The sequence below is a fragment of the Bactrocera latifrons genome, unplaced genomic scaffold, assembly GCF_001853355.1.
Source record: "Bactrocera latifrons isolate USDA-ARS-PBARC rearing strain unplaced genomic scaffold, ASM185335v1 scaffold_486, whole genome shotgun sequence".
NCBI classification, from domain to species: domain Eukaryota; kingdom Metazoa; phylum Arthropoda; class Insecta; order Diptera; family Tephritidae; genus Bactrocera; species Bactrocera latifrons.
In genome coordinates this window covers 1967-13971 of record NW_017537141.1, presented here as the reverse complement: position 1 = coordinate 13971, position 12005 = coordinate 1967, and positions in this window count along the sequence as shown.

Genomic DNA, 12005 nt, shown 5'->3' with positions numbered 1-12005 from the left:
ATTTTTGCAATTGATATAACAAACATAGAAAACCAAGGAATTATAATTGAACAAACGCATACACGAGCACATAGAAGTTACCAAGAAAATTTGGATCAAATTTGCAAAAAATATTATTGGCCTGAAATGAGAAAACAATTCAAAGAATATGTAAGGAATTGCGACATATGTAATAAAAACAAATATGACAGACATCCTAAAAAAATACCAATTGGAGAGGTCCCAATACCTACAGAGGAAGGAGTACAGATGCACACGGATATATTCTATACGCAATTTTAAAACTCATTACGTGTATAGATAGCTATTCCAAATTTTTGGTTATTAAGCAAATTGTTAGAAATATTATAAAGTTTCCCAAATATAAAGAAGTTAACAATTGATAATGAACCAGGATTCACTAAGGTACAATTTAAGTCCTTGATGTAGAGACTTCAAATAGAAATTTTTTTTTAACCTAAATCATAGTACCACGAATGGTCAAATTGAGAAATTTCGCGATGTATTAAACAATAATATAATTTAATAAGCTTTTCAGAATCAATATTTAGTACTGTCCAACAATATAATAAAACTATATGTTGGGTCACCCTAATGACTGTGACCGGTTCTCCGGATAAAAGTAATACATTGTTATTATAAATCTCTCTTTATCTCATTGCTTGTTAATAACTCAATTTACGCTGCTTGCATTTATACGCACATGTACTCACACACATATTGTACTCATAATTTCTTTACTAATGTCAATGCTCAAATCTTCTAGAGAGTAATTATGTATAATCATATGAACAACTTTGCAAATAAATCACTCGCTAACAAATCGTCAATAGGAGCACACTGCATTTTAGCTTGTTTTACACCCCCATACTTTTTGAAATAATAAAATTAAGCAAGGAAAACGCTTCTTGCTCCAACACTATACATTCGGTAACTAATGAGAAACCATTTGGAGTACTTTATAATAAAGGGTCTCATGATATTTTGCCAGACAAACTTTTATCAGCACAAATTAAGATGCTAGAAAGACATAATAAAAATAAAATTAATAAAACATATTTATGCGGAGATATATTATATATGAAAAGATTACAGGAGAGAGAAATAAACTTAATCCTAGATACAAGAAACAGGTAGTAAGAGAGGACTTAGGGAATAAAGTTAGAATTAACTACAGAAATAGAATAGTATATAAAGATAACATTAAATCTTGATTATATATTTATATATATAACGGTATCATCCTGTTAATTATTGTAACATTAATTACTAATACAATGACAGACATTGTGGACTACACAAGAGAACATTACGTATTATTAGAAGACGGAGATATTTTTCACATCACTAATTTAACATACTTTAGAAAACTTATAAGTTCAGACACAAATTATTACAATAAAAAATCCAGATATAAAAATTTAAACAAAATAATGAACAAGACAAAGCATATATTAACGATTTAGACACAGATCCAGAAGTGGAATTCATAGAAACTTTATTAGAACAACTACAAATTAAGGATACAAGATATAGGAGAGCAATACATGGAATAGGTACACTATGGAAGTGGATAGCAGGAACACCAGACCATGACTACCTAGTGTTAATAAATAATGAATTAATTGAAAATAATAATAACAATAACAATACACTACAAATTCTAAAATGTTTGAAATAATAAACCAATTAACTGAAACAATTAATAATATTAATGAAAACTCAGATATTAAAATTCTAACAAAACAAAAAAATCAGTTCCTAATAACTGAATTGCAAAATATGATTAATACAATAGGAAAAATGGGAATTTTAAACCCGACAATTTTAAATTTAGACGAGATTAAAAACCATTAAAAATTAACATGGACGATTGACGATAACTGATTTAATAGATATATCAAATTTTAAAATAGTACAAAATAAATATGTAATAGTTAAATATATTTATTTATTTATTTATTATTTGTAAAATAATAATACAATTATTATTATACATTAAACATAAGGAGCACTAGCTACAGAGGCTTTCAGCTTTATATATTTTAAATACCCAAAAATTATATGTGATTGCAAATATTATGAAGTAAGAGCAATTACACAAAAGATGGTAAATTAATAATTGACAATGAAATTGCGAAATGCAAAAAATAATATATAAATATAAAAAACTGCAAAAAAGAAATGATAAATACGTATTGTAAAATTAATAATAAAAATACTTGGCTATCAGATATTTTGTCTAATAAAAAAGGAAAATGTAAAAAATTAAAGAAAAACATAATTAAAAAAGGAACAATATTAGTCTCTGGAAATCATACTGTAGATGACTCTGCCATAAATGGAGTTAACTTGTAACATTTGAAAACTATACCAACATTGATAATATACATAACTTATGAAAATATTGATTGCAAAATTTCGAAATATTTAAAAAATAATCATATTAATAACTTTGAAATTGAAGACTTATGCAAAGAGGTGGCCAGTGTCATGCGGAGACTCGTTGCATGCAGAACATACGTTGGGTATGTCAGGGTCTATTCTGGATAGGTAGGAGTTTAACCTGCTACAATATCCAGAACAAATTTGCGCAAGGGTCACTCACGTTTCTCGCGGCAACTCGAGCTCTTCGTCTGCTATGGGTGGTAATTCGCCTCCAAGTACGAAACATCCCAGCAGGAACTACTTGGAGAGGAGTTCATTATGGTCCTTCACTGGGAGCATAAGCGTCTCGCTATGTAGGTGCTCGATGGGAGACATCAAGAGGCATCCCGTCGTGGTCCGGAGTGCTATATTGTGGCAGGTCTGTAGTTTCCTCATTTCTTTGTCTTTTCCCAATGTGCTGCCGGCTAGCGACTTGAGGATTTTGTTGCGGCTCTGTACTTTGGCGACAATCGCGGTCGTATGTGGAGAGAAGAAGCATAGACTGTCGAAGATGACACCTAAAATCTTAGGGTTATTAACAGTTGGAATTTTGACGCCGTCGACTGCAATATTAAGATCCGTGCAATGAGGAAACGAGAAAGGTCGGAGAGGTAGTTGTTTATCTTCGAACAGATTCCATAAATTCCATTGTCCGACGTCGATATCGTACAATCATCAGCGTACGAGGTTATGGAAACCCCCTCTGGTGCTTGCGGGAGTTTCGAGATGTAGAAGTTAAACAGTAGCTGGGAGAGGACACCACCCTGCGGAACCCCCTGTTTAATTCTTCTCAGTTTAGATGTTGCGCCTCGAAATAGTACGGATGATTGGCGACCGTTCAGATAGTTCATGGTCCACCTCTTGAGCCCTGGAGGAAGCGTGGTTTTCTAAATATCCTGCAGTAGCGTTGTGTGATTGACCGTGTCAAAAGCTTTTGACAGGTCCAACACTACGAGGATCGTTCTCTCACAGGGTGGTTTCTGGTGGAGGCCACGAACTATCTGAGCGTTTATGACGCTAAGTGCTGTGGTGGTACTGTGTATTTTACGGAATCCATGCTGGTGGCTGGCTAGGTTGAGGTGGTGAGTGAAGGTCGGGAGTAACCATTCTTCAAGTGTTTTCACTACTGGGGAGAGGAGAGTTATCGGGCGATAAGATTCCCCTTTGTTGGCGGGTTTCCCAGGTTTCAGTAGTGGGACCACTCTTCCGACTTTCCACACATCGGGTATTTGAAGAGTGGTTAGCGACATTTTGAAGACCTTGGTGAGATATTTTACTCGCGCCGAGCCTAGATGCTTTAGCATTAGCATTTTGATTCCATCAGGGCCAAGGGATTTGGAAGATTTTGCTTTGTTGATGACACCCTGAACCTCTTCATCGGTGAAAGTAATTGGCGCGCCGTCGTTTGGCATTTTGCGCAGCCGTCGGTTAACACATCGTTTGGCTTTGTCTACCGAAGRGTGCAGTGTAAACTGCCGGCTAAAATAGCTCGCGCACTTCTTCGGGTCCGAAGAGGCATGGCCATTGAATTGAATTTCGACTCGGTCTATGTGACTCTTCGGGTTGGACAAAGCTTTGACAGTAGACCAAAGCCTACTCACACCGGTGGAGAGGTTACAGGACTTCAGGTGCTCTATCCATTTCGTCCGCTTAAGCTGGTTTACCATACGGCGAATCTCCAAATCCTTTATTCGGGGATCCCCGGGATCGGCATGGCGTAAGGTGTCGCGCTCATTATGTACGACGGCCGCTTCGGCTGGGAAGTTGGGGCAGATTTCCGCTATTCGTCCACCTGGTATGAAGCGAGCCGTAGCTGCTGCGAGGAATTGACGTAGAGCGTTGGAGGTGCTCTCAGTAAATTCTGTGAAGCCGACCCAGTTAGCTTTGTTGAAGTTAACGAAGGTGCGGTTGTCCACAGAAACGAAATCGGCAGGTAGATGTGTATAAGAGACAGCTACTACAAGTGCCCATAACTCTGGTGGGGGCTTCGTCATTCATTGTGCAGAATGTCGAATCGTCAATCTGTTCCGCCAGCTCCATCCCCCTACGGTCATTTGACAGACAGGAATGCCAAAGATCGTGGTGCGCGTTAAAGTGGCCTAGCACCAAACGGTTTTCACCACGAAGTAGAGCACCTATATTCGGGTGATATCCTGTAGGGCAACATGTGACTGGGGGGATGTATATATTAAATATTTCGAGCTCGACATCGCCTGACCGGACAACTATGCCCTGACATTCTAGGGTAGTGTCCCTGCGGTCGATGTCTCCATCAATTAGACGATACTGCACGGTGTTGTGAAATATGAAGGCTAGGCCACCACCATTACCTCGCTCGCGATCTTTACGTATAACGTTGAAACCTGCACAACTCAGAAGATCTGAGCGGCTGTTTAGTTTGGTTTCTTGGACCGCAGCTMTCGATACGCGCTCCCGATTCATAAGTGCAACTATCTCCTCGATCTTGCTCTAGAGTCCGTTGCAGTTGAATTGAAGTAACCGGGTTTGTCGCGGGTGTCCGTGGATGATCCTGGGGGTGAGGGAGGGACGTGTGGGTGGGAACAGACTGTGCGAGGAACCAAGAGTTGCTGATTGGTTCTCGCACGAGGATTAGAGCGGGATGAAGGTTGGTGGAAGGTCAAGTCAGAGTGGGAGCTATGTTGCCTAGTTGAGCTGCGGGGGACCGTGGAGGTCCTCTGTTGGCCACTCGAGGTGGGTGGCGGCGCAGCGCGCGAACTATGTGCACATTGCATAGCCGTAGAGCCTAGCGTCGCAGTATTGCGTAGGCAACAAGGGGCCACGTAACGCGTGGTCCACTCCCTGTGGGTCTTAAGGCCTGAGCAGGTCTTAAGATGGCTTTATCCATTTCATGTGTTACACCTGACCGAGGTTGAATTTGGATGCAGCCTTTTCGCGCAAACGCAGCAGAAGTTCCTCCGGGCCCGGGTTGGACTCAATGCCAGCACGAGTCCGGAGGATACGGAGCAATCCTGCTGCAAGGCGTTGCTCCAGTGACGACTCACACAAATTAACACTTACCGATCCAAACGGGGTTAGATCGCCGAAAGAACAGCTCTTGGTCGGATGAAATCCCAGTCAATTCCGGTACCGTAGAACCGGCTGTCGTGGGAATTGGTCTTCCCAGAGTATTACTGCTTGGTCAGCAGAATACTTTAATTAATAAGAAATTAATATATCATTTGTTTTGATAATGAGAATAATTGGAAATTTAATGCTCTGGCATTTCATCACGTGAATTGACTATTAAAAATCAGAAGACATTCAGTAGGTGATCAGCGAGCTCCGGAGTACCGACTCAAACCAACACGTTGTGTTTCATTTCTACGGAAAAAATATATTTACTTCCCACCCAGGGAAGTTAATTTGCTCTCAAATTTACAACAATACAAATGTATTTACTTAGGATAAGATGTACACATACGATAACTTATTGATAAGATAGGGCAATGTACTTCAAAGTAATCCCAAATAATACAGCATAAACAGTGCGATAACATACGCATACACATGTATTAAATTGTGTAATTAAAAACAACCCCATGTGGTAAGTCGTACATACACATATACGTAATTAGATAGGCAAGGTTTCAAAACAAGTATATAAGGCTTACAGACATCAAAATAAAATTAGAAAGAAAGATTTCTCACTCACGAAAAGACTTTCATTTTCCCCCACCAGTGGTAAGGAATAAATTGGTAAATTTCTTCTTTTATGCATTCTAACGTCAAGAACTTTCATTAAAAGCACGTGTTAAAGAGTATATATACTATAGTATAGTGAAATACAAGAAACATGCCTCAGGGGAAGACTCTCTTGGTGAAAACAGGTTCTCCCTGTTATCAACAAGTCCCAAATTAAAAACAAAAAAAGTCAAGCATTTCCCAATAACAATTTCCCAAGCCTTCCACTAAAAAACGAAAACTGTCAAAAACCCATGAACAAGTAATCGTGTTTTGCTGTGCACAAAGCGTTAAAAAATATAAGTAGCAAAATAATAAATATATCAGAACTTAGAGACGGAAATCTACACAACATAGCTAAAAAATTCATATCAACGAAAACTGTATATGACATATGTGATGTAAACTCCACAACAACCTTAACTACACAAAAGGAACAGTTTACATACCATGCCTTAATGAAATCTCAGACGATGAAATCAATGAACACTTAATAGAACATGGAGTTTTATCAATTTTCAAATTCCCTAAATATATGTATTAGCCAAAACGCAGTACCTAGTGGAGTGTCATGGTACACAACTAAGGTAAGGCCATACTATCCTAACCATATGAGGTGCAAAAGCTGCCAACTTTTAGGATGCGATGCACTTAAGCCGCTGTTTACGACAAGTGCGATCTCACCTCTCACCAACCCTCCCCTTGTACTCGTTCCTTTTGCATAAACTTTTCAGGTCATCACTCATCTTCTGACAAAATGTGTCTTAAATTCATACAAATGAAACTAATAATCATAAAAACAGACAAAAAGTGCTCCATGCGAGATGCAATAAGATTACAAAAAACTCACTTTACTCCTGCACTCAGTGAAAAATCTGCTACATTTGTTAGTATAACAAAAAACACAACCAACGACCTTAAAGAAAACAACAAATCCTCACAAATTGAAATAGAAATTTTATTTAAATTTACAATTGTTAATCAAAACTTTACTTATAAAGAACTCGACAATATCGTAAATCAGTTATTACTCCAATTATCATAATGGGAGGCGAAATCATCGAAGATTAAATAGTAATCTTATTGTGCTAAACGAAAGTAAAGCAACTCACTTCTCTACAAATAGATGACCTCCACAGTAGTGATCATAATCACATCCCTTCATCCCTAAATCGTACAATGTTAAGGCAATATCCAAATTCCTGACCAAAGAGGCAGACTGGGAAAAATTCGTTAATATTTCAGCAAGTTTATCCAATACTAGGAGCTCTAGAGAAAACGTAAATAATGAAGTATCTGCTATTAAAACTATTATTCGTTCTGCAACTCATTTAACCATTCCCCAAAATAACACCCAAAGGTTTTCAACAAAATTACAGACAGATTTAGTATATCACACCCCAAGATATCACGGAAAAATTTGCAGAAACCTGGTCATCATCTGAAACAAACTTTCCTTCTACATTTAACGCAATCAAAACACTAATAGAAAATAGAAACCTACTCTAACTCGTCACCTTCCCCAAATGTGCTTCACATTGAATTCGATATGACACTTTCGGTCCTAAAAGGAAAAAACACCCTTTACAGACAAAATATCCTATCCCATCTTAAAAAATCTCCCTTACTCCCTTAAAGATAGACTTGAACTTAATTTCGGTACATATCCTCATCAATGGAAAGTTTCCTTAGTCATTCCCATCCCTAAATCTAATAAACCTTCTTCCTACATTGAGAATTACAGACCCATTTCCTTTTTATGCTGTATATCCAAGACATTAGAAAAAATAATTTCCTCGAGACTAATTAGGTATGCAAAAGTAAATCAATTCATAAGTCCGCATCAATTCGGGTTTCAAAAAGGATTAGGAGTAATAGACCCCCTATTACAACTTGAACACTTCGCTTCCACTAACTTTTCTTCCCGTAATCATGTTTCAGTTCAAAGCGTGGATTTAGAAAAGGCCTTCGACAGGGTTGGAACTCACATGGTACTCAGTGAAAAATAAAACACTCTATCTATGCAGATGACGTCGTGATCTTTACAAAAGTTAGAAACTTAAGACAAGTTAAGCATGCATCTTTCAAACATGCATCAAACAAAACTATTTCTTATAAAGAACATTGTAAATATATTCGAACAAACTTATTTCTAAGACTAAAATTATAAAGTACTTATCATCAAAAAATTGTTAGTGTCACCCAAATAAGGGCATTATTGTTATCAAAAATTACCCAAGAATTTGCAATATACGGGCCAAAACTCATATCAAACTCTTAGATGCACCTTACCATGCGGCAGCGAGGAGTTTTCGTGCCTTCCCAACATCACCAATCAAAACTATTATAAAAGAATCCGAGTTACCAGATATTCAGTAAAGGGCCACACATAACATACTGCTCCTCATTCCAAAGTTGCTTCTATACAGAAACGAGTGTAAATAGCACTCTCCAATGTCCACGCAGATACAACAAACCTACAACCATAATGCATTGTCTAACAATTTCCAAGCAAGTCGGGATAATTACGAGTCCTACAGTGGTTGAACCTTTAATAATTCCGCCTTCCATGACATTATCTTCCAGTTGTATCAGCGTTACATAACAATATCGCAAGCTATGTACTAGTAACACGGAATATTTTCAGCTATACATATAAAGAAACTATTCAACCTTATAAAGATAAGCGATGTGAATTCTTGAATGACAATAGCAGCTATTTTTTATTTTTCTAACGGCAGTGAGGAAACTGTTGGGTTATGAAATGCTTAAATAAAATCTAATCTTTTAATTTTCGGTCTGAACATGGTATAAGAATGGAAAGAAAACTATTATTTACGGTAAATCTGCCCTAGATGTCATTTGTAACCAATCAGCACGATTAGTGCTGCCAAGTAAAACTCATTGTTTTATTTTTATGTGGCGCCCGAGCAGGGACCGCGAAAGTTAGTTTAAAAATCGAGAACGTAAACCAGTGAACAATTTTGAATTAACAATAAATAAATTCGCGTTTCCTATTAAAAAGTTCTGGTAGTTGGCCCCTTAGTAATAACATAATCCTTGTTTACGAAAAGGACGGTCCGTACGGACCCATCAACCAGAATACTAACAGAATCAATAAGAATTAAATGGACATAAAAAGTTTAAAGTGGAAAATAACAAGAAACAATTTTAACATTCTACATTATATCGAAAAAAAAGTTTTTAGATAAATAAGAGCAACAAATAAAATTACAATGAAATCATACCATAAAATAAAAATAAAAGAATAATAATAAAATATTACTAAGACTGCAAATGTCGGACTAACAATTTAAATAGACTACCAAACAGAGAAAGAATAATAATAAAATATTTCTAAGACTGCAAATGTCGGACTAACAATTTAAATAGACTACCAAACAGTGCCAAAGGAATCAACAAATAAGTGCCAAGAGCAAATAAGGCAAATAAGTTCAAAAGAAAAAAAAAATCATCAAAATATCAAACTAAAGAGCAACGAATAAACAACAACATTATCAATCCATTTACTACTTATCAGCCCCAGCAGAGTTAACCATCAATCAACATTGATTGACCCAGTCCTGACAACAAATTACTACTTAGCAGTCTCAACAGCATTGTTAACCAGCAATCAATCTTAGCAATTTAAGGACATAATGCAGCGGCTAGGATTAATGTAAGTCAGCGTTCAAAAAAATAATTTTTTATTAATAGCGGGATTCTGTAACCAGTGTCTAATCTCTATTTGAGACATTTTGTGGTAAAATCTCAATTTGTGACTAGTTTCTATTCACTAAACAGTCTCTAGCTTTAGTCTCAAAATATTGCCTCAAATTTGAGACCTGGTAGTTAGCAAATCACAAAACCAAAAAGAACTCTTGTCTGCCATTTCGAATATACTGAACAGAGATCACCATAGATATTAATCGATTGTCGTTTTTTTATATTTTTGAAGCAACTCAAACACGAAAAGGTTAAAAATAAATAAATTTCGTTAATATTATGAAACAAAGTCAACATTTATTTTTATTTTTATTGATAATTATGTTTTTTGACTATGTTATAGAAAACTTAATATTTGTTATCGACATATTTATTTTCATTCAAGTATAAAAACATCTCTGAATAATGAAATGTAATAGAGTTTGTGACTATCACTTACAGAATAGCAAAATCGTCTAAAGTCTCAAAAATTGTCTCTATCAAATTTAGAGACTTGATACTGTATCACAGTACAGAATCGCACGGTAAATAAATAAAATATGGAAAAATTATTAAAAATAAAATTTTCATATAATAACTCTTATTTAAGTTCGTAAACAAGTGATAGACGTTAGAAGAAATAATATTAATAAATTATAAAGGAAAGGTTCATATTTTTCATCTTTCAAGCCTAAAAAGAAAAGTAGTGAATCAAAAATGAGTCAGGAAGAACAAATAGCATCGACATTGTCGAGATTAAATCTGCACTCATCCAGCACTAACGTTTCCAGTCCTAACATCCCTTCCACATTCACTCCTAATCAAAAAAGAGAACTCGTGTCGTTAATATCGGAAACAGTTTCGGCAATATTACACCCACAAACCGAAGAAGAAGTTGAACATCCTGTATATTTTAGCGATAATGTGGACGCATCCGAAAGAGTTCCGAATGTGGTAAAATGTTTAAGAGAATTTTCGGGTAAAATCGGAGAATTCAGTTCATGGCGGAAATCGGTAGATAGAATATTACTAATGTACAGACAGAACAAGAACACCCCAAAATATTTTGCTATCCTGCATGCAATAAGACACAAGACAAGAGACGTTAGCACGTTGGAATATCAAATGACCACACTTGCTCAACGGGGTAGCATCGCTGAAGAATTCTACCAACAAGTTTATCAATATCTCTCGCTTATCCTAGACAAAATCGATTGCCTGGAGTTAGTTGAAGAAGCTTTGTATGCCATGACAACAACATATAGAGAAAAGGCACTTGACACATTTATAAGAGGTCTGAATGGTGCCTTACTCAGTCTGTTAAGTGTAGAGGAACCAATCAGTTTACCACAGGCTCTCCACATGTGTCTCAAATTAGGCAACCTGAATTACATGACGAACCATGCAAATAGTATCAGTCGCTTGCCGACCAATACCAAACATATTAACCACAATCAACTAAGGTCATACTTATTCAAACCTCAAGTAAGGCCCTTTTACCCAGAACTGACAAATGTTCACAACCAATCCCCTAGACCAAGTTCGTATCAACAGTACGGACAAAACCGACACCACGTCACAGTGCAACCAAACTTTAGACCACCTCTTCCTCCAAAACCTCCCACACCAATGGAAGTTGATCGCTCAATTATCAGAATAGGTCTCAGTATCAACAAAATCAAACATTTAATAATAGGCAGCAAATATTCAGTAACAGACCACAGGCATTTAATAATGAACTAGCGCAGGCTAGTAATAATCAAGCTAGCAAGAGACCACCATCACAGATAGTACAGACTCCTAATAAAATGCAACGGATCTACAATACAGAAGTTACAGAAACTGACCCAATAGAATACGGTAACGAAATATCAGAATATTCTGAAGGGTACTACGAGTCCTCGCATGACGATCAACCCGAATACAACGAATAACAAGAAGAGATCGAAGCAACTCCTAGTGACAATATCAATTTTTTAGACTAAACTTCTCATTACCATACTATCGTTTCAAAATGAAAAATAGCAATGAACTAAAATTTTTATTAGATGCAGGATCAAACAAAAATTATATTAGTCCAACTTATATTAGGAACCCCATTCCGAATAAACCTTTCGTTGCAAATTCTGTTGGCGGACCCGTCAAAATTACTCATCACGCTAATATTAGTG